We start from the raw sequence: 21,048 nt of genomic DNA, 5'->3' as shown, positions 1-21,048 counted from the left end.
CTTTCCCTGCATGTACTGAAAGTCAATACAATCCTAAATCGTTAAACTTATCTACTTCTTTGTTGGCAGGGTCAGTTTGTTTTCTTAGTTTACAGCTGTTGTCATGGAATATAGCAGGGCTACGTGATAAGATGGGAGATCTGGATTGGGTCAATTATGTTAGTCGATTTTACTTTATTTTGCTCCAAGAGCCCTGGTCTATAGAACCTTTGTGCATTTCTTGCTACACAAATGATAGCATTGAAACTACCCCATCCAGAGCCGGGCGACCTATCAATTGATTGTCCCGATGTAATTGGTCTAACTATAAGTGGGTCTAGCGGCATGACTGTAACTGTATATAATATTTACAACCACTCTGTGGGATCGAGCAAAGAGTTCCTTATGTTGCCTAAGCTCAAGCATCATTTGTCAAATAGGATAACATATTTTTCCTTAATCATTACTGGAGATTTTATTGTGATATTCAAACCTATAGCTGTTATTGATTCTATCACTGATCTTGAAGATGCGACTAAATATATTCAAATACTTGAAGCAGAGCCACTCAAAAAATGGTCTGCTACTGCTATACAACTCAAGTCCTTAACACGGTATTATGGCATGCACCCATGCAATTGAAGATCTACATGGGATGACCACTGAGAAAACACCTTCTTTTGGGTGGGGCAGGGGCGTGGGGGTTTGCAGGAGAGTAAACGTATGATAGATTGCATTCTATTGGACAGAGAAATATGGTATGCTATGGGTGATTTTGGTGTCCTTGTAAGATCTGAAAGTGATCATAATCCTTTAAACTTATCCTTACACCCAAATCTTCTTTTCAGTAAAGCCAATAGATCTAATAGGCTGGAGTCTACATTGCTTCTCAGCACTAACAGGAAATCGATTAAGTGGTTTAACCTTTCTTCCAAACCTGATACCATGGTGTACATATGTAATCCATTAAATTTATTCTTAGGTCCCATAGTTGATGTTCAATCCAGTGAGGACTCGTTTTTGGAGCTCCACCATAGTTTTTTTAGCGTGTTGAGATCTATATGCACAACTGAAATACAATCTTTTAGTCCCCTGACGCCCAAGACTTCGCCGTGGTATAATGCTAACAGTAGGAAGGCTAATTCAGAATTAATCACTGCTCTTAAGCAGGGCAATATACAGAAGATTAGAGGCTCTGGAGCAAGATACAAGAAAATTGTTTATAATACCAAACAGAACTGGATAGATGCCAACTGAGTTGACCACGTGGAAGCCTTCAGATCTAGAAACACTGACGCCTTTTGACATGTTTTAGTACATGGAAGTGCATTGATTTCCAGCCCTTTGGAATGTTATATTCCACCACACCTCTTGGAAAAGTATTTTGCAGATTTGAGTAGTGTACAAAATCCCAATGCTGGGATTTCAGAAACTAGAAAGTCTCCAATTAATTTAGCACCTAACCAAGAGAAAACACTCACTTGTAGGTTAAATACATTGACTCTCTTTTTTTGCCTTAGATGATACAGGAAGAGCAATAAATTGTTTGCAACCTAATAAAGCATACAGCCTTGATAAAATTCCATGGGATGTTTACTTCTCAGTTAGCTGTTTGGGTACCTTACATTAACAAATTGTCAAACAGAGTCATGAGAGGAGATCGTATCCCCGCCAAGCGGAAATTGTACCTGTGTCTAAAAAGGGAGATAGGAGCAACCCCAGAAATGATCGTGCCATTAGTTTGATTGATAACCTCCAGAAGGTGTTTTGTCACCAAGTTTTAGAAAAACTGCAAGACTGGATAAGTGATACCAAAACATTGCCTTCCCTCCAAGCAGGCTTTCGTTCCAGAGTCAGTACAGTAGAGCATGTATTTGAGTTTATTCTGATCTGCTGGAATAGCCTTCTACTAACTAAAACACATTTGTTTGTGACATTTGTAGATCTTAGGATGGCATTTGGTTTGGATCAAGGCAACATCTATGGTCTACATTGTCAACGAACATGCACTCAGTTAGATATCATTGTTAGACTGCATGAGGCTAAATATGCTCAAAGGAGGTGGGGATCTCGGGGTGAACTAACTGACCACATTCTAATTGAGAGAGGAGTACGCCAGGGGTGGGTGCTGGTGCCCACATTATTCTCTCTTTACAATAATGATGCTTTAAGTTATTAGAAATAATATATTCATGTTTCTTCAAGATTGGATGGTATTTTTTTACCAGCTCTTTTGTTTGCCGACAATACTCTTTTAATCGCACATACCCCTATGCAATTACAAAATCTTTTAGACATATTTTCAGATGTTTGTGATGAGAGAGTATTGGAGGTGAATACAACTAAAACGTTTGGAGGTAGTTTTAAAATGAAGGGAATTATTCTGCAGAAGGTATATAGATTTGATTACCTTGGAATTAGATTAGACGACTCCTCTTACTTGTCATCAAAACTACATAAAGGCAGTATTACTTTGTTACACGGTGCACCTGTGGTTACAAAAGACACAGGACAATAACTCTGAGACATCTTTTGCCAGCTACAGAAATCTATCAAACTAAAGCCCAGAGAGCTACTTTGTGTGGGGCTGAAATCTGGGTGCATGGACACACAAAGGAGTCGACTGTTAAAGAAAATGCTTTTCTAAGGCCTTTGTTTAGCTTACCCCAAAACACACCTATAGTACCATTATTTTTCAACACAGGGCTTAGAAGAATAGGCAATAGAGCTGCTTTAAGACCCCCCTTATTCTGGATTAGATTGTGGGTAACTCTAGAATTAGAACCATATAGAAGAGCCTCAAAAGAGGTCTTAGACATGGATAAATCGCATTCCATCCCATGGCTTTGCCACATAAAAACAAACTTAAAAGCCATAGGTTTGGAATCATTTTGTAGCGATCCTTCCTCTACAAAGTGAGAAACAAGAGATATTGTTAAATCGGCCTTTTGGCACCATACGCAGAAGCTACATAATAGAAACAAAAGCTCTGAAAGTCCCACAGTGGGGTTTCAATTCCACAAATGTCCTCCAGCATTTGAATCCTATTTGGATGCCATCGCACCTTACTAAGCTACACCTTGTATATTAAACTTAGGATGGGTTGTCTACAGGTAGGTTAATTTTTAAGCAAATGGAAGCAGAACCTTGATGCACAGGCAATTTTTTCATCTTGCAGGGATTAAACAGAAGACATAGATCATTTGCTTTTCTTCTGTCCTTTGTATAATAGAGCAAGAAGCACCTGGGTTAGACCTCTTTATATAAACCTAGGCGTTAGGCTTTATCCTACTGTCTCTAGATTAATACATACTAACACAAATCCACTTATTGTGTGTACCACGAGTAGATATTTATATGCCGTGTGGCTGGTAAGGAAGCGGCTGGGGTATCCTTTACAAATAAGGTCATACTATACATTCCTAGCCCTATTTACAATTGGCGCAGCTATTTGATTTTTAGTTCTAACTTTACATTTTACTTATAGCTCCCATTTAGTTTCTTTCTTATGGAAGTAATGCTTATTTTGTATTTCTAATGTTATATATCCTTTACCTTAACACCGGCTTAGTTTGAGCTTCTTTGATTTTCCATTATCTAGCCTAATGAGCTACTGACCCTCTGTTATATGTAAATGGTTGATCTGCTGCATGTGTGAGGTTTGGAACTTAATGTAGTCTGATGTTTATTAGGGGTATTTTCTAAATCTATGCTCCTAAAACAAATGGTTATCTGTAGTTATTGATATTTTATTTTGTACTTTGAGCTTTCTTCTTAAATGAATAGTGACATTTCTAAAGCATGAGTCCAAGTACTACATTTAACAAGTGCCTATTTCGTCTTTTTAAAATGATGATCATTGTTATGATATTTATTGACACATATGTAGATTGTTATTGTTTTTATGATGTTTTATAGGGTTTTATCCCCAAAATAAACACAATGATAATGATGATGCTGATGACTGGACTCTGTGCTCAAGTCACAAAAGTAAACAGTGAGAAGTGGCCTTGAGGGTTAAACAAAGTGAGTAGTGTTTTGACATAAAGATTGCCAGTCGGAAAAAACAATAGCAGAACAAAAACTTAATAGGATTAAAGGAGACATTTTTAAATTGATTAATTTGCACTCCGACCTCAAATTAGTTATATAGAATTTTGTCTTGTTTTCTGTAATCAAGTTCATCGAACTAGATTCATCAGCAAAATTAATGTTCCCTTTCTGAACTAGGTAAGGGTGTGATTCTTACTTTACTGGCTTAAATGTTTGTTTTGTGAGCATTGTAATTGAGCCATAACTAACACTGGGGCAAGGCAGACATCTTTGATGCCTCTGGAGCCCAGATGGATATATTCCTTGTGGGAGGTCCTAAGGCAGTATCTTCAAGAAAAACTTCAGAATGGGCTATTTCTTCAAGCCACCTGTTCCACAAGGACCTCCTTATTCTTTGTTCCCAAGAAAACAAGAAGTTGAGATCTTGCTCAAGGGGGTTGAACAAAATAACTATTAAGGACCTTTAACCCGTGTCCCTCATCAAAAATATCTTGGAATCAATTTGAGGTGCTACAATATTTACCAAACTTAGTCTTCGTGAAGCCTTCCACCTACTCCAAATTAAGGAAGTAGATGAGTGGAAGAAAGCATTCCACACTACTAGAGAGAAGAAATCAAATACCTGGGGTTATTGTCTTTCAGGTCAAGGCCAGTCATAGTAAGGTGTCTGCCATCCTAGACTGGCCACCTCCAGAGACTCAACGTTTTTTAGGACTGGCTACTGTCTACAGTTAGTTCATCAAGGATTTTGCTAACATGACTAGCTGAATCCCTCTCACCCTAGAAAAGGAAAGAGAGCCTCACCAAGGGGTTTGGATGCATTTAAGAAGGCAAAGAAGCCTTTCGAGGGTTAAAAAGACGTCCAGATCTGACATGAAGATTTAGATTCGAGGCCGATGCTTCTGAAGCTGTGGTGAGGGAAGTTCTTCTTCAAGAACATCCCGAAACATTTAATCTTCTATCTGTCTCTAGTCCTGAATTCTTGTGAACAAAAGCACCTTGTACTGGTAGCTTTAAAACATGCATGCACAGTTTGGAAATATCTCTTATGGGAACTATTGATCCGTTTGGTGCCTGAACCTATCATAGGAATCTGAAATTCCTTTAAAACACGCAGTGCATGAACAGTAGAAAAGCCTGTTAGATCTATTTCTAACTCCTAATTCTACTTTTCCTCATTACCTACATTCCAGGCTCTCAAAACGTCTTAATAGATGCGTTGTTTAGTCTATTTTCCAAGTTGAAGAGTACCAAACCCAATGCTTTTAGTTTCAGCGAGGGTGATTAATCTCACTCAAACCTTTTTGCAAAGAATCAGAGGTGCTCATTCTCAACTATCAGAGGAACAAATATAGATACCACTTAGCAAGACACCTTCATTAATCACTGGACTCTCTGGAATTAACAACCCTGCTAATTCCAACTGAAGATCTGCAAATTGAAGTTTTGCACATTTGCTATGGCTCTGCCTTAGCCAAGCATCACATGGTCAAATCTACTATAGGGCTGGTGTAATGTTCCTTTTTGCTGCCCCTCCATTCGACCTGACGTAGAACTATATGTGAAACCATGGACAGTATGTACCCAGACTAAGGCCCTTCATGACAAACCATTCGGGTATCTGCAGCTTCTTGGCACCCCATCTCAACTGATTTTATATTTGGCCTACCCCCATTTGATGGTTGCCTGGTGATCATGGTTATGGAACATTTTAAAACATTTTCAGAACCTTTCGTCTGCCACCATTATGGCGAAACAAATTCTAACATGCACAGCCCGAGAACGTAGTCTCCGACAGAGGCTCTCAATGTAGCTTACATTTTTAGTGAGCTATTTGTTCTTCTTGTCTTTGAATCCAACATGCTCTCTCCTTTGGATTTCAGCCACAGACTCTTGACCAGACAGAGAAAGTTAATCTGTGCCTGGAACAATATTTGAGATGTCTTTGCAATGCCACACAGAATAACTGGGCCAAATATCTTCCCTTAGCTGAATTTACTTATAATAATACCATCCATTCTTCTACCCAAGTTTTTCCAGTGCACAATTTGCATTCTCCTCAGTGTTGACTGTAGTGTCAACACTACAGTCAACACTAAGGGGAGTGCCCTTAGTGTTGACTGTGGTGGTACCACTACAGTCAACACAGAGGGGAGCGCAAAGTGTACCATGATGCAAAGAAGCAAACTTTTCTGGAATATGATGGAGTGTTTGGCCACACCCTTCTTCCTGCCCAAACAGTTTTGTATTACTTCCTCTACCATTTATCACACGTTCCTAAAGTTCCTATTTGTAAAAATTGCATTCTGGCCCTTGATTACACTTCATCCGGCCTGAGCCGGACAGTGCGGCCAAACCGGAGAGTACGGCCCGAACTGGAGAGAACGGCCTCGGCCAGAGAGTACTACCCGGGTGCGGAGAGTACGGCCAGGTGCGGAGATTCTGGCCCAACTGCGGACATAAAGATACGACTCGTAAATGATCTCTGCAAATACCAAAAGTCGTAAAGTTAGACTTTTGTCTCAGATTACCTTTGTGACTCGGCTCCTAGATTTCTTACTACTTATTTTTTGGTTGTTCTATCATTAATAAACAGATAAATCCTAATGCCTTCCGACTTAATTTGCCCAATTCTTGACATCCTACTTTTCATGTAGCCCAAATCAAGCCTTGCATTGAGTTTCTCTGCCTCCTCCAGTAATGATAGATGGACTCCCAGAATATGAGATCACTGAAACCTGTGACTCTCACTACTTTAGAAAACTGCTACAGTTTCTGGTTCATTGGAAGGGCTATCCTGCTAGTGAAAGAGCATGGGTTCCATCTTTTTCTGTTAAAGTCTCTAAATTGGTCTGTTGATTTTAAGGGCCTTTCCTTGGAAGCTAGTTGCTTCAGAAATGGAGGTATACACAGCATCTCCTCGGGCACATGCCTCTCTCGGGAAGACCATGTGATTCTCCTCTTAATGGGTCTGGTGGTCATGCCTACATATCGAAGATCGCATGGACAGGATATGAGAGGGATACAATTTCTTGCATTACAGTTGGTATGTCTTCTATGAAACCATGGACGATTTGCTACAAGATTGATCTCTTTGCTCATTTTAGTCATTTTGCATACTGTGCAGTTTCCACATGGGTAATGTCCAGTTATTGGGGGTATTCCCCACAGGGTCTGCTGGGTTGTTTTCTTTGTTTTTAGTGGGCATGTATGAACCAGAAGATCTCGTAGATATTGTGTCCGTTCGAATGCGGATGTCTAGGGTTCCACTCTTGAGAATCAACCACTGTTTTTTTATGATCTTCTGGATCTTGTTGGATGAAGGTGTAAACCTCGTCACACAGGTAAGCAGATTATTTGTCTCCTTCTTCTATATCTCCAGTAGGGCATTGTGGTGATTATTTATGGCCCTTTTATATGCCCGTGTGACCATTCTCTTCAGGTAGTCTCGGGTGTTCAGATTGGTGCAAAGTTCTTTAGCTTGGACATCATACTTCGAGAGAGTATCACAATTGCACCTTAGGCTGAGAACTGGCCAAAAGGGGGGTTTTATGCCTCAGTACCTTGGGATGATGGCTCCAATAAAGTAAAAGACTTTTAGGGTCTGTGGTCTTTTTGTAAATCGTTGTTGATAATCCATTCTCGCAACGGGAAATGAGTTGGTCCAGGAACGGTACAGACTGCTTTGACATGGTACTGGTGAAGTGTAAGTATGGATTGAGACTGTTGATCCATGTGCATATTGTTTCACATGTCCCCATCTCACCATTCCACAGGATCAAAATGTCATCAGTGAATCATTTCCACATTCTGATGTTGTCATGGTAGGGGTTGGTCTCTGCAGTTATGTATTTGTTCTCGAAGTCAGCCATATAGAGGCACACTGGGATGGGCGGGAAGGTGCTCCCCACAGACATGCCGTGTATCTGGTGATATTGTTGATCCTTAGATTGGAAGAAATTTTCTTTCAAAGCTAGAGTAGCACATACAACGATAAAGTTATTTGGAGTTGCTGATTCCCAGTGTGGTATAGCCAGAAGGTAGTTTTCCATAACCTTGAAGGTTGCATCTTGAGGGATATTTGTGTATAATACCTCTACATCTAAGGTCACCAATAGATCAATTTCTCGTGAATACTCGAGATTTTTTAGTAGGTTTAGAACATCAGTGGTGTCTTTGGGGTACGTAGTTGCTTCTGCAACCGCAGGTCTAAGGAAGAGGTCTCAGAATTTGCTTAGTGGTTCCAATACAGAGTTGATGCCTGAGATGATGGTGCGTCCTGGTGGTGGTGTGGTCCCTTTATGAATCTTTGGTAGTATATAGAAGTATGGTGTTCGGGTTGTGGTATATATGAGAAATTCAGACTCTTGTTTGGTAATCCAGCCCTCTGTACTTGCTTCAGTCACAAGTTTGGTGATCTTGGTGGACAGTCTGGTGGTCGGAGCAGTGGTGAGAAGGCGGTAATATTGCTCATTAGATAACTGTTGAAGACATTCCTCGTCATATACAGATGTTGACATCAAGATTATTGCTCCTCCCTTATCCTCTGGTTTTATGATGATGTTAGGATCTTCGGTGAGACTTCGGATGATGTTCCTCTCTCTGGTGGACAGGTTGTTGAATCCGGTAGGGTGTGTGAGGGCCCCCACTTCTTTCAGTACAACTTTTTCAAAAGTGATCACTTTACAAGGTAGCATTGCTGCAGTTGGTGTGAATCTGGATGGTCTTCTTAGTCCTAAGTCTTCATAATCAATGTAAGGTTTGTCCTAGAAGATGGCATGAAGGCAGATCTTCCGGAAGAATTGATGCAATTCTCCGTGGAGATGAAAGTTATCCAAATGAGAGGTCGGTACAAAACCCAAGCCTTTTTCCAAAGTATTCTCCTCCTCTGTGGTCAGCACCCTGTCTGATAGATTCACTACTATTTTTTTGTTGTTGTCGTGGTGTGGCTCCCCAGCCGCATCTGTGGTTCTTGTTGTTGCCACTGAACTGTCTTGTTGCCGCCCCTTCTTCTGTCTCTTCCTCTGCCCCATCCTCTGTTGAAAAACGGAGGCGGAGGTAAGGGTTGTTGGTACATCGGGATATGTCGTGGCACCGGAATGAGTTATGCTTCCTACTAGATGTCGCCGACCTTTTTTCTGAAAAGATATCGCTCCCTATGGCTGGGTAGTCTTCCTTAGTGTATGGGTAGACTCTTTCTCTGTCGATTTTTTTAATATCCTTCTGCAGTTTCAAAATTCTTTGTTGAGTGAGATATTCTTTAAGTTTGTTCATCTCTCCTTTTACTTCCACCAGTTTCTAATTCAATGCTGCGATGCTTATCCCTGTCTTAAGTGCATTCTCCGCTATGGTGATCTTTATTAGTAATGCATCTGATAGTTGCTTGGCTGTATTAATAATTAAGCATTTCCTCGCTACTTTAGGCCATTCTCTTCTGAAGGTGATATCTTCGAGAAAAATGTGTAGTGTTATGTTGACCAAGTGAACGTTAGGGGCTATGTTGGCCCTTAAGTATTCTGTCATTATTGAGCCATGTAGGGTTCTTTTTACCAGTTGTTTTTTTCAGTTTCTTGATTGTGGTCCAGTAATCTGTCATGCTACCTGTGGGTTTGAAGCCTTCTGCCTCTAATAGAGACGGTGCCCTTAAGATTTCTGCTACTATATCGTCATCATAGCTTAATCCATGTTGATCCATCATGATGGTTGTAGAACTACATCTAAAAATAGTCCTGTGTCTGGTCCGCCGTACTTAAAATCATAAATCACAAGGAGGGGTACTAGGAGCCAGATAAAGGTCCAGTACCTGTGCTCCTCACTATAATTGACACGTATAATCAATATGGGTACTTGTTCCTAAGTGGGGAAGTTTTATAAGAGGTTTATGAAAGAGCGTAAAGAAGTGGTTGATTTGGAACTGTTGCCCTCACACACCCATGTGGGTGTCATGCTTCATCATTGGGCGTATTGCTCCTCGGGAATAATCCTTTAGGAAGCTAGAGCACTGCTGCCCTCGTCCTCTAGTGTATCTCCCTTTTGTTCACCAGCACAGGGTGGTACCATATGAACACACTGATAATCACCACCTGGTTATATACCGGAGGAGGGAGAACATCACTATACTGTGAGAAGGCGAAAACCTTTGTCACAATCCCTCAATCCACCTTTTAGTTGAGTCTGACTACATTTGATTACTATGGACCCCTGGGATGGACATTAACCTTTTAGAAAAATCACAATACGGTTGCCACCGTAGGTTCTAACCACCTATGGTCATATGTCATAGTTATTCAACACACTGGGGAGAGTTTGACTATCATGCAACACTAGAGATTTTTGAGAGCCGAGCCCACATGACTCTCATCTTTGCCTATCCACGAAATAGCAGGATGGACTTAAGATCCTCCTAACCACCTCAGCATGGCAACAATCATATTCCCTGACCTTAGGAGTCAATTGAATAGTTTGACCATATACAACACTGGACTTTAAGAGAACTGAAGTACGGGTAACCCTAGAGTGACTTTTGTGCAAAACTAATAATGCATAGAATATCACTAATACATAGAATACCACTGATTACTCATGGGAGTACCATGGTTGTCATGATATCCCAAACACCATTTCATTATAGCCACTACTTTATATGCCCCAATCACTTTGGCTATTTGAATGAGATTATCTGGATGTACCAACAAGAATTTTTATAGAACCGACTACACATCATCATTATTTCCTATTAACGGTGTTCCTCCAATAATATGAGGTCCTTCTAACCATTGTAAGATAGCCACTACTACTACACGTCATCCATGTAGCACATCATTCACTAGATACAGAACCATTCCAAGATGGCTGCCAATATACGTTCTGACCACTATGGTTGGAGCAACTTCTGGGTCATGGTCACAGGTGAGCTTTGTTAACTGTGCTCACTGTATTTAACGGAGCCCCCTTTGACTGTGCACTCCATCTACTTGCAGGTAGGATGAGGGGTAGGCTATGGGCAGCAGTACGCACTTGGAACCGTGAGTATGACATTGTCTGCGGAAAAAGGAAGGGAAATGTGAGTACGCCACCGGCAAAACTACGCATTGATCACCCCCACTCTTGATTTTTATATCACAGACACCTCATTTATCTAGCGGTCCCATGCCTTGACCAAAGGTACTCTATGGCCTATGAGTAGGGGTAAGGAATATATTTACCTCATGGGAGTCAGGAGTGACGACACTTTTGATCTGTAATAATGACTCTGTATGTTGCGTGTTTCTGTTTGTAGTCTGTCCATTTTTACTCACGCTTATTTTTACACTGTGGTATCAAGAGTGACTGAGGCACTGGTGACACTCACCAACAGAAGAGCTAACACAGAGCTCAGACCACACAGCATGGCACTGCATGATTTGATAATATGCAGAGACCAGGCGTGCATCATATGTGCTGTCCACAAGAAAACATTTACTGTTTGTATATCTTTCTTCTTGCCTCCAGGTTGATTGATGGACTCCTACTTGGGTGAGCATAATATAGATACCTAGGATCATTTGCATCACAACCATGGATTGAAAATAATAAGCCTCTAGATACCCACCCTAATTCAGGGTCTGGGAACACAAAGTCTTTGGTCCTGAAGAAATGCAAGGGATCCAGTACTGGACCGACACAGCGTGAAACATGTCGACCTGAATAGTGAAACCTTGATAGTTCACTATAAACACACTCACTGAGTAGTGGCACATCTTAACTTAGCGCATACTACCATATCTCAGTTTTCAACCTTACTGAAGGATCTCTGAATAAAATTAAATTTAATTTCCTTTAGGTAATATTAGATCACACTCTTCACTCTATATACGATACCCCACACACCCAAAAGCACCGTCATGGCTGATAAGAGAAAAAATCTCCCACAAAGAGCCCTCTCGCGGGGGCCCGTGGGGCATTGCAGCGCCGGCCCCACAAGGAGCAATACGCCCAATGATGAAGCACAACACCCACATGGTGTGTGAGGGCAACACATCGAAATAAGGAAGACTCCCCCTAGAACCATATTTTCCAACTGACCACTTCTTCACGCTCTTTCATAAACTTCTTCTATAAATTCCCCACTTAGGAACAAGTACCCTAATTGATTATACATAACAATTATAGTGAGGAGCATGAGTACTGGGCCTTTATCTGGATCCTAGTCCCCCTGTTTGTGATTTATCCTCCTTGCAAGCTCCATCCTGGAGCTCAGTGCTGCTGGGTAGTGGTGGAGGGCAGGTCAGAGACTCACCAGCAATCCCAATGCCGTCCTGAAATAGATGGACTATCACTTGTGTAAGGGGAAGTGTTGAAGCCTTTTAAAGGATTTTGGGCCATATTATCAAGATCAGCGATAAAATTATCGCCAGGAAACTGCCGGTAAAGTGGCGATAATGGGCTTGATAATATGCCCTTGTGAATTCCCATAGAAGCCCATGTTCTGGTGTGAACATGGGCTTCTATGGGAATTCACAAGGGCATATTATTAAGCCCATTATCGCCGCTTTAGCGGCAGTTTCCTGCCGCTAAAGCGGCGATAATTTTAACGCTGATCTTGATAATATGGCCCTTAATTCCATTCCTGATCTCTTTTCCAGTACACTTGTCAGAAATTGGAGTGCTAGTTGAGCAGTGTGAGAACCCACCTCAGATATTATTCACAATCCTTGTCAGGGTGAACCACAAAAGTCACTAAATAAGCATCTGCTTAACATGGTAGCTTGGCACAAATCTGGCAGACTAAAGTTAGAGGCAATGTGTAAAGTATTGATACAGTACTCAACAGTAATAAAGAGAAAAACACAACATAAGAAAAATCATAAACCAGTTTTGATAAATAGAGTAAATTTTAATAAACAAAATAACACAAAAACAACTCAAATATAATACATAGAACCAGAGAAATGAAGTGCCAGCCATGGTTATTTGGTCACACTAGAATGGGTCAAAGCCAAAAGTTAAGGCCAACTGCAATGGACAGCCAGTCAGATAAAGGGACCAGGTTCATCCCAGTGGAAAGTGTGTCTTCGGACTCAGAACATTTTATGGTGAAAAAATGGTGATGAGTAGTCAGCTGGACAAGGGGGATATGAAGAAGGGCTCCACGACAGCAGGTTGCTGAAGAGAGCGGCTCTAGTGTGGTCATCGATGTAGGCAGGAAAGCTCAGAGTGGGCAAAGTCTGATGTCTGTGCCCAGAGAGGACTTAATGTCCATGGGATGCTGACCGCGTCGGTCCAGATGAAGCCCTATACATTCAGATTTTGAAACCTTTCTGGAAGTCAGATTTCCTTCAGCTTGGAAAACTAGCTAGCTGAGGCTGACCAGTGTTTCCAAGTCTACAGCTGCAGCTTTAATGGTGATCCTGGTCTCCTTTGTCCATTGGTTCTCCAGGCAGAAAGTTGGCAAAACGGTTCTAAGACTCACCTTTTGCAGGGTAGATAGCCGGATTATACTCTAACACCAGCCAATGGTCCAGTACCTGGGGGCACTACATGGAGGTTCACTCCAACAGAGGCCAACAGCAGGGTCCATGTCAGGCTCAAGGGGAGCTGGTCAGCTTGGCAGATGCAGAAAGAGAGGCCCATAGAAGTTTGTAGTGTCAATGTAGCTCAAACAGGAGGTCAGATAACTGACCCTTGGAGTCCCTTCTCTGGGGTCCTGGGTCCAAGGCACGTAGGTTATGTATTCCTTCAGTTTCTTCAGACAGCACGGCAGTCCTTCTTTGGATTCTCAAAAGGTCCAGGAGTGTTCTGAAGAGGGTACTAATAATGGCACATTTAAGCCTAGTGCCAGCTTGTGGGTGGGCGAAACTACTGGACATTCTCTTACCAATGAGCTAAAGGTTCCCAGGGGTGACCCTACTCACCTTTGCAGCACTTACAGCATGTTTTGCTGTAAATTATACCACAGTGCCAGCCTCTACTTAGATCTAACACATCGGAACCTTTCTTATCCTGGTCAGAGCTCAATGTGCCCACTGAGAAGTGTTGCTATGATAATGGGCAAACCCTCCCTTGTGGTCATTCCAAGCCAGTTCTGAGCCCACTCCCTCTCTCACTGGTCGAGGTCTAGGTGTGATCTGCATCTGCCACTGGAAGGATAGTCATCCTTTGAAGCTCAGGAAGGGACTGGAAACAGCTCTCAGCCCCCATCCTGCTCAAGGAAGAAAAACACCTTCCCACACCCAAGCCCTTTCTACAATGTCGTAGGAGGCAATCCAGAAGTCCCCACAAAGGAGGCATCAGAAATCAAGTAACACTAGATGTAGGCAGAAAGGCCCTTTTGGCTTAGCCAGGAAAATGACAACTTTCTAAAAGTGCAATTTCCAAAACGTGTAATATAAAATCTGACTTGACAATTAAACAAATTAAACTACTAAAATAAAAAAAATAAAAAATTAAAACTAGTCATTGCACCATCTTTCTAGTGACTCCCGAAGTGGATTTAGCAATATTAAATGTAATAGTGTAAACCTGTGTTAATCTATGGGCGAGCCAGCCTTGCCACAATGAAAATGAAAATGACTTTGGAGGTCACTGTCAGGGCAAGTAAAGCATGAAATATACATACCCTCCCTTTTAAATAACATGCACCCTGCCCTATATGCCTTTAGGACCTACCTTAGGAGTGACCCATAGGTAGTAAGAAGGAAGGTTTAGGCCTGGCAAAAAGTCTATTTTGCCAGTTCACAATGGAAGTTTAATACTGCATACCCAGGCAGAAATGACAGGCCTAGATACGTTTGATAGCGCTGCTTTAGGGGGTGGCATTGTGAGTTCTGCAGCCCACTAGTAGCATTTAATTTACTGGCCCTTGGTACATGTAGTACCATATACTAGGTACTTATGAGTAAATTAAATGTACCAACTAAGTATTTGACCACTTCACCAGGTTTAAAAGTGCACAGGCACTTTACCACTGGTTAGCAGGAGTAAGGTGTGCAGAGTCCTATGACCTACAAAAAACACAGGTTCAGCAAAAATCTGGAGTGACCATGCTGAAAGGGCGAATTTCCAACAAACCACAATATGGAGAAGTATTCCTTTTTTTGTACTCTAGTCGACATGTGAACGTTTTATCATTTAATTTCTGTTTGTCTATTATTTAAAGACTGCCTTCTTTTTTCATTGAATCACAATGCAACTGGAGTTTTTTTTCTGCAGGTTCTAAACCTCTTAGCCTCTATTTTTGCCTCTATTCTTGCCTATCAAGAGCCTTCGTGAGGATGCCGGCTGTAGTCCGGTTCTGATCCTCTCCGCAAGTAGTACCAAAAATGTCCCCATGAAGAGCACTCCTTCTCCTGGACTCTGAGACTCTCTTTCATCGTCCTCTAGGTTTTAGTGCTGCTGGCTTTTCCTCCATGGAGCTGTGATCCTTTCTGCGTACACCTGTCTTTCACGTGTTTAACAATAGTGGAAAGGCAAAGCGAGTTCACAAAGGAACTGATGTAGCGCTTAAAAGGTTGAAAATCGTAGGGGTGCGTTATATTCACTGTTAGTCGGCACCCGCATATAATCAAATGTGTACTCAGGTATTTTGTGTGCAATGTATTAAGAATTGTATAACCCATGTCGATTTCAATAGAAGTGTTAGCTATGTACAAGCATATTGTGTACGCATTAGGGAAATGTATAGAGTTTAGCTTACATGAAAAGTAATGTGGTGTTAGAAATGTGTAACTTAGAATTCGTGTCTGTAGACTGTTTAGTTTGACCACACATGAAAGAATAAAAGCCAGAGAGCCAAGAGATTAAGTCTCGCTTCCTTGATTATGGCAAATTGTGGGCAGTAATTTTGATAATTGTGTTTATTCCCTCCACGCTATTGGGCAAGTAAAAAGTTCCATCCGACCAGAGTGGGTTCTAGTAGATAATTGCGAGATACTAAAATGGGCCGGAGCAGAACCGTCCTTGCCTCGGACAGTAAAAATAAATCGGACCAAGAAGACCCAGCTATCTCCATCCCTTGACAATCCAGGATATACTCAAGTCAACGACAGGTGCAGGTCTCTGTGCACCCCTAGATTTGAGTGACGAAAGGGCCACAAATCAAAAGTGTGCATACCAAATACACACAGTTGGGTATTCTGGGCAGGGGAACACACCTGTCTACCATGCAGGGGCACAACCGTCACAACAGTGTATATTGGCAGTTAGTTCTTCAGGCAGACATGCCCACAGTGTTACAGCAGAAACAATAGCAGGAAGTCACTGCCAACAACTTGGCCCAGGATGCAGCAACACTATTTTGCTGACAGAGAAGGCAGACGACTCTGAAACCTGCACCGACATCGGAGCAGAGACGTTTTAAAGCAAGGGCAACTGTGGGAATTGCCCCCCACTTTCCAAGGGGCCCCTGTGGAATGAACTTTTTCTCTCTCACTTCTTTCTATTTCTGTATCACAATCATTAATATGCAAGCCAATATTGTCTGTCATCATGGGGCTTGAATTAGTAGAAAATGAGTAATAAAATTAAGAATTATTCTGATCAGAGGCCCCAAACATTTCTTGCCCGGTGCCCCCCAAATTCACTGGCACTGCATTGAAGGAGTAGAATGGAGACCATACACCTGGGCCGGCCAGGATAGCAAGAACATATACTGCAGAGGAAAGGAAGGTGACTGACAGAGTGGAAGAGGTTGAGAATTTAAAAATCCACTCTAAGATATGCATCGGGGTAGAAAGGGCTAAAGACATCCAAGTAACCTGACATCTTGCCATGGATGGAAGAGAAAGTGGAGGCAGAAATGGTGAAGGTGGGAGAAGATCATCCTTTATTGGAGAATCCAGTAGTATTCTGGGATCAGAAGCTAAGTTCCATTAGCAAATTTTTTGCAGTTAGAGGAATTGTGTTTGGCTTTCAATTAATATTCTTTTTGAAAAGGTTCCAACCTTGAATTTGACTCAGGAACAGGGCACTAGAGAACCGAGCAGGAAGAGTCCATTACATGGCGCAACAAAAAGAGCCCCGTAGAGTGTAGCTCCCTGGAGGATCCTATCTGAAAATAAAAATATTCAGCTGAGGCAGGGAATAATAGGCAAGTGATAGGCCTCCCTGTTTTAGAAAGGGAGGGTCACGGTACAAGGAAGAAAATAAGTAATACTGAGCCACTATGGCATCTTATGCCATGCAAAGACTGGACACCCAAGCAAGAATCTAATAAGCAGATTCATAGACCATGTTCACTTGGCATTTAAGTAATGTTATGTTAAATATTCATATTAAGCGCAACACTCACTTTGAGGCATCTAGGTGATTTATTAAACCTTGGTTTAAGTGACTTTCAATCCAATACGACTCGGGCACTAATAATTTTCTCTTGATCTGATCTTCTTGGGATTTGTTCTCATCACTTCCAAAATGTGGAATATTATCTTATGTAATATTATCCTATGTAAATTATGCTGGGCGTCTAAAAAGCTAAACTTGTGAATTTAATTTTGTTGTTATTAAATAACTCTTTCACTCTACCCATCTGATATTTGTCTTCAGGTGAAGATTTTCCAAGGCACATTTTATTGAATTAAAACACTAATGTCCAAAATTGAACTATGGCCCGGGCAAATTCTTTTGCAGGAGCAGACACTATTTCACGCCCAACACAGATGTCTGATTCAGGCAGCATTTATCTCTACTCTGTGCCATTTACTCCAGGTAAAACATGGCATGGATCTGGTTGGAAATAAATAGCATGAAATTCCCATTTGCACAATCTGAAAAGGGGCACAAATTGGAAATTTGTCAGGTTTGCAATTCACTGCCAGTCTTTGCTCTGATTGATATAGTTTTACATTTTGACTTTTCTTGATAGGAAAATATATACCATTCAATAAATATTTTCTCAATTGGCCATTCAAATCAATCAAAACCAATTTTTGAACGATTTGTAAAATTCTTCTGCTTAACGTCTAGAATTAAGATATTTAAATTGAGATGTTATAAAGTTTCTTTCATTATCAGTAGTCTCTCGCCAAATTGCATGAGACAGCTTTTTTGACTCTAATAATATTATCTTTCAGTGCCCCTCATTTTCAAAAGTCTTGTTTACCAAACTGCCAGAGCCATGTCAGGAGGTTTGATTCACTGCTTGTTGGTCTGGGGGAGCATAGCTCGCTCTCAGTCCATTCCAGAGGAGGAAAGGCTGGTGGTGCTTACAGAGTGTCAGTGTCTGATGTGAGGCTACGCATGTGTGGAGAACACACTACTTGACAGCACCCAAATGATGAGCTACATTTCTCCGCAATCCCTGAACTTTCATGTTGTTTGGAAACAGCAGCAGCAGTCTTGAATTAATAGGTATACTTTCCTTCGTAATGAAAAATTTCCTAGCTATCATAAAGGAAAGTTTCAATTCTATTAAGGACGCAGAGTGGAGGATTAGGCTGTTCTTTCTCCACTTTCTTCATTCCAGCAGCCATCAGTAAACAAAATAATACCAAACTACATTTCCCATGAACACAAGGGTAATGGAAACAGAAAAAGTCCAACAGAAACATCCAATCCCACAACAGGGCATCCGATGACTTCCCCTTGAGGACGCTCTACCCTCCGCTTTCTTTGTGCGACCACATCCAGCAATTCTTCAGATTACTCTTGTTTAGTGGCGTCAGCACTTAAGTAAAATAAGGAGAAGTTGCAATTCCAGACTAGGGAACATGTACCTCCTCAAATGACAGTGATTTCAACATCCAGAACATTGCCAAAAGAACAATCAGGTTAACCTCAGAACAATCAGAGAAATTGAAAATAAGTTACTCACCTCACATACATAGGCGTTCTGGGAGCGATGTCAAAATGGGTGGGTTAATCCTCGCCTCTGTGTCCTTAGTAGAAATTAAACTTTCCTTTACAATAGCTAGGAAATGTTTCTTTCTATGTCAGGACCGGAGGCTTCGGATTAGGCTAGTTTAAAGCTTGTCCACCACCAGAGATGCCAGTTATAACACTGGCTTGAAATAGAATCGCTTGAAGGTGGAATCTGATGACCAGTCTGCGGCATTAAGGATATCCTCCAGTCGCACCCCCAAAGAGAAAGCTTTCGAAGCCATTGCACCCCGAACAGAATGAACAACGAATTGAGAGGTGTCTATCCCTGCGTCTTGCATAGCCCAGCGAACCCATCTCACAATCGTAGGAGAGGAAACTGCCCTATCTGGTTTAGTGAAAGCTATAAACAGTTGTCTGATGCCCTGTGGACGAATGTCGACAGTTGCCACGTCATAGGCTTTGAGTGCTCTGACCACACATAATTTGGGGACAGCTGGAAAAGCTGGATAGGACACCGACTTTGAATTACACTTGGTTCTCCAAGAAATATGAAATGTAACTCCCTCTGGAGTAAAGACTCAGCCCATGAAATCCAAGGCTTGCACGTCAGAAACCCTGCAGCAGGATATCAAACATATAAGAGTGTGCTCGCTTCGGCAGCACATATACTGAAATTGGAACGACACAGAGAAGATTAGCATGGCCCATGCGCAAGGATGACACGCAAATCCATGAAGCTTTCCATATGTTTCTATATCAGCTATAGTAAGACGCACCACGACTAGGCATGCTCACACAAGGGAAACCAATAGCTAACCTCCCTATGCATACATCATCTTGTGCCCCTGACAGACTGGTAAACCTCCATAGTGAAAATATGTAAAGCGTGTCAGTTGCTACAACCTTGTTAATGTAAGATGCAATTGCAAACTCAATAAAATTGTTAAAAAAAAATAATCAAACATAGAAGAGTTGTCAGTTTTGCTGACATTTGTTTTCTCGACAGGTACTTATTCGATGGCCATGAGGGAAACAAATTTAAGAACTTGTTAACATCCCAAAGGGCAGAGGACCGAGGTTCTGGAGGTACGGACAGTCTCATACCTCTCAGTAAGTTGCACACTAACGGATGCTCCCCTATTGGATGACCATCCACTGGAACACGGCCCGCCGATATTATCGAATGGAATGTATTGATGAACCTTTAGGCCAGGCCCTTCTTTGCCAGAGAGGCTAAGAAATTAGGGACATAGACAACATCGTCCACCATTGGATCCACCTGTTGTCGAAGGCACCAACTCCCCCATCTAGACCAGGCGGAGCTGTATCGCTTGCTAGTGCTCTCTGCTGAGGACTTTGTAAGCAGCCAGGCAGCGTCTGCCGAAAGGCCTGCCACTTTCCAGCGTTGCCTGAAACCCGACAGGCCATCAGGTGAAGACCGCTCATGAGAAGGAGGTGATGATGATTCCCTTGAGGATCTCGCAGGAGATCCCAAAATTGGGGTAGACGGATTGGAAAATCCCAAGAAAGTTGCATCAGAACCGGAAACCATGCTTGAGACCTCCAGATTGGGGTGATCACCACTAGATCCGCCCGCTGTCTCCTCACCTGGGTGGACACTCTCTCATTATCATCGCAAAAGGGGGAAAAGCGGAACCCTGCTCTGCACTCCAGTCCTGAAGGAATGCATCCGCCGCCGCTTCCTCCGGGCGTCAACTGTAATACCTCTGCAGTTGGGTATCCAGCAGGGAGGCAAAGAGTTCTATCGAGAAGGGGCCCCAACGAGATTGTAGTGCCTGGAATACCTCGGGATGTAGTTTCCACAGGCTGGTGTCCTTCCAATGCCCGGAGCACCAGTCCGCAACCTGATTGGACATTACCGGAAGGTGCTCCGCTGAAAGCGAAATCTGATTGGACAGACAGTATTCCCAAAGATCTTGCGCCAAGTCCGATAGGGCTTTGGATCTTGTCCCCCCAAGATGATTGATATATCTTAACGCTGCCACGTTGTCCATCTTGAGTAGGACACAGCATTGGTCCAACATTTCACTGCGAACGATCCTTCCATTAGCTCCAGGCAATTTATATGGAGGCCCTGTTCTGAGGAAGACCATTTTCTTCCTGTAGATATAACCCTGCACCGGGCACCCCATCCTGAACCACTGGTGTTGGATTCTATGACTAGGTTGGGTTGGGTTCTGAAAATCACCCGACCGTTCC

The 21,048-nt window shown here is 42.1% G+C and overlaps 1 non-coding gene across 1 annotated transcript; it reads left to right on the top strand.

Annotated features, from left to right (window-relative positions):
• Positions 1-19,472: 19,472 nt before the first annotated feature.
• Positions 19,473-19,579, top strand: LOC146854279 (U6 spliceosomal RNA). Its single transcript, XR_014981752.1, has one exon. It is a non-coding gene; the product is annotated as a U6 spliceosomal RNA (small nuclear RNA).
• Positions 19,580-21,048: the final 1,469 nt, after the last annotated feature.

This window comes from Triturus cristatus, chromosome 4_1, assembly GCF_964204655.1.
Source record: "Triturus cristatus chromosome 4_1, aTriCri1.1, whole genome shotgun sequence".
NCBI classification, from domain to species: domain Eukaryota; kingdom Metazoa; phylum Chordata; class Amphibia; order Caudata; family Salamandridae; genus Triturus; species Triturus cristatus.
This window is presented reverse-complemented; position numbering and strand designations above follow the sequence as displayed.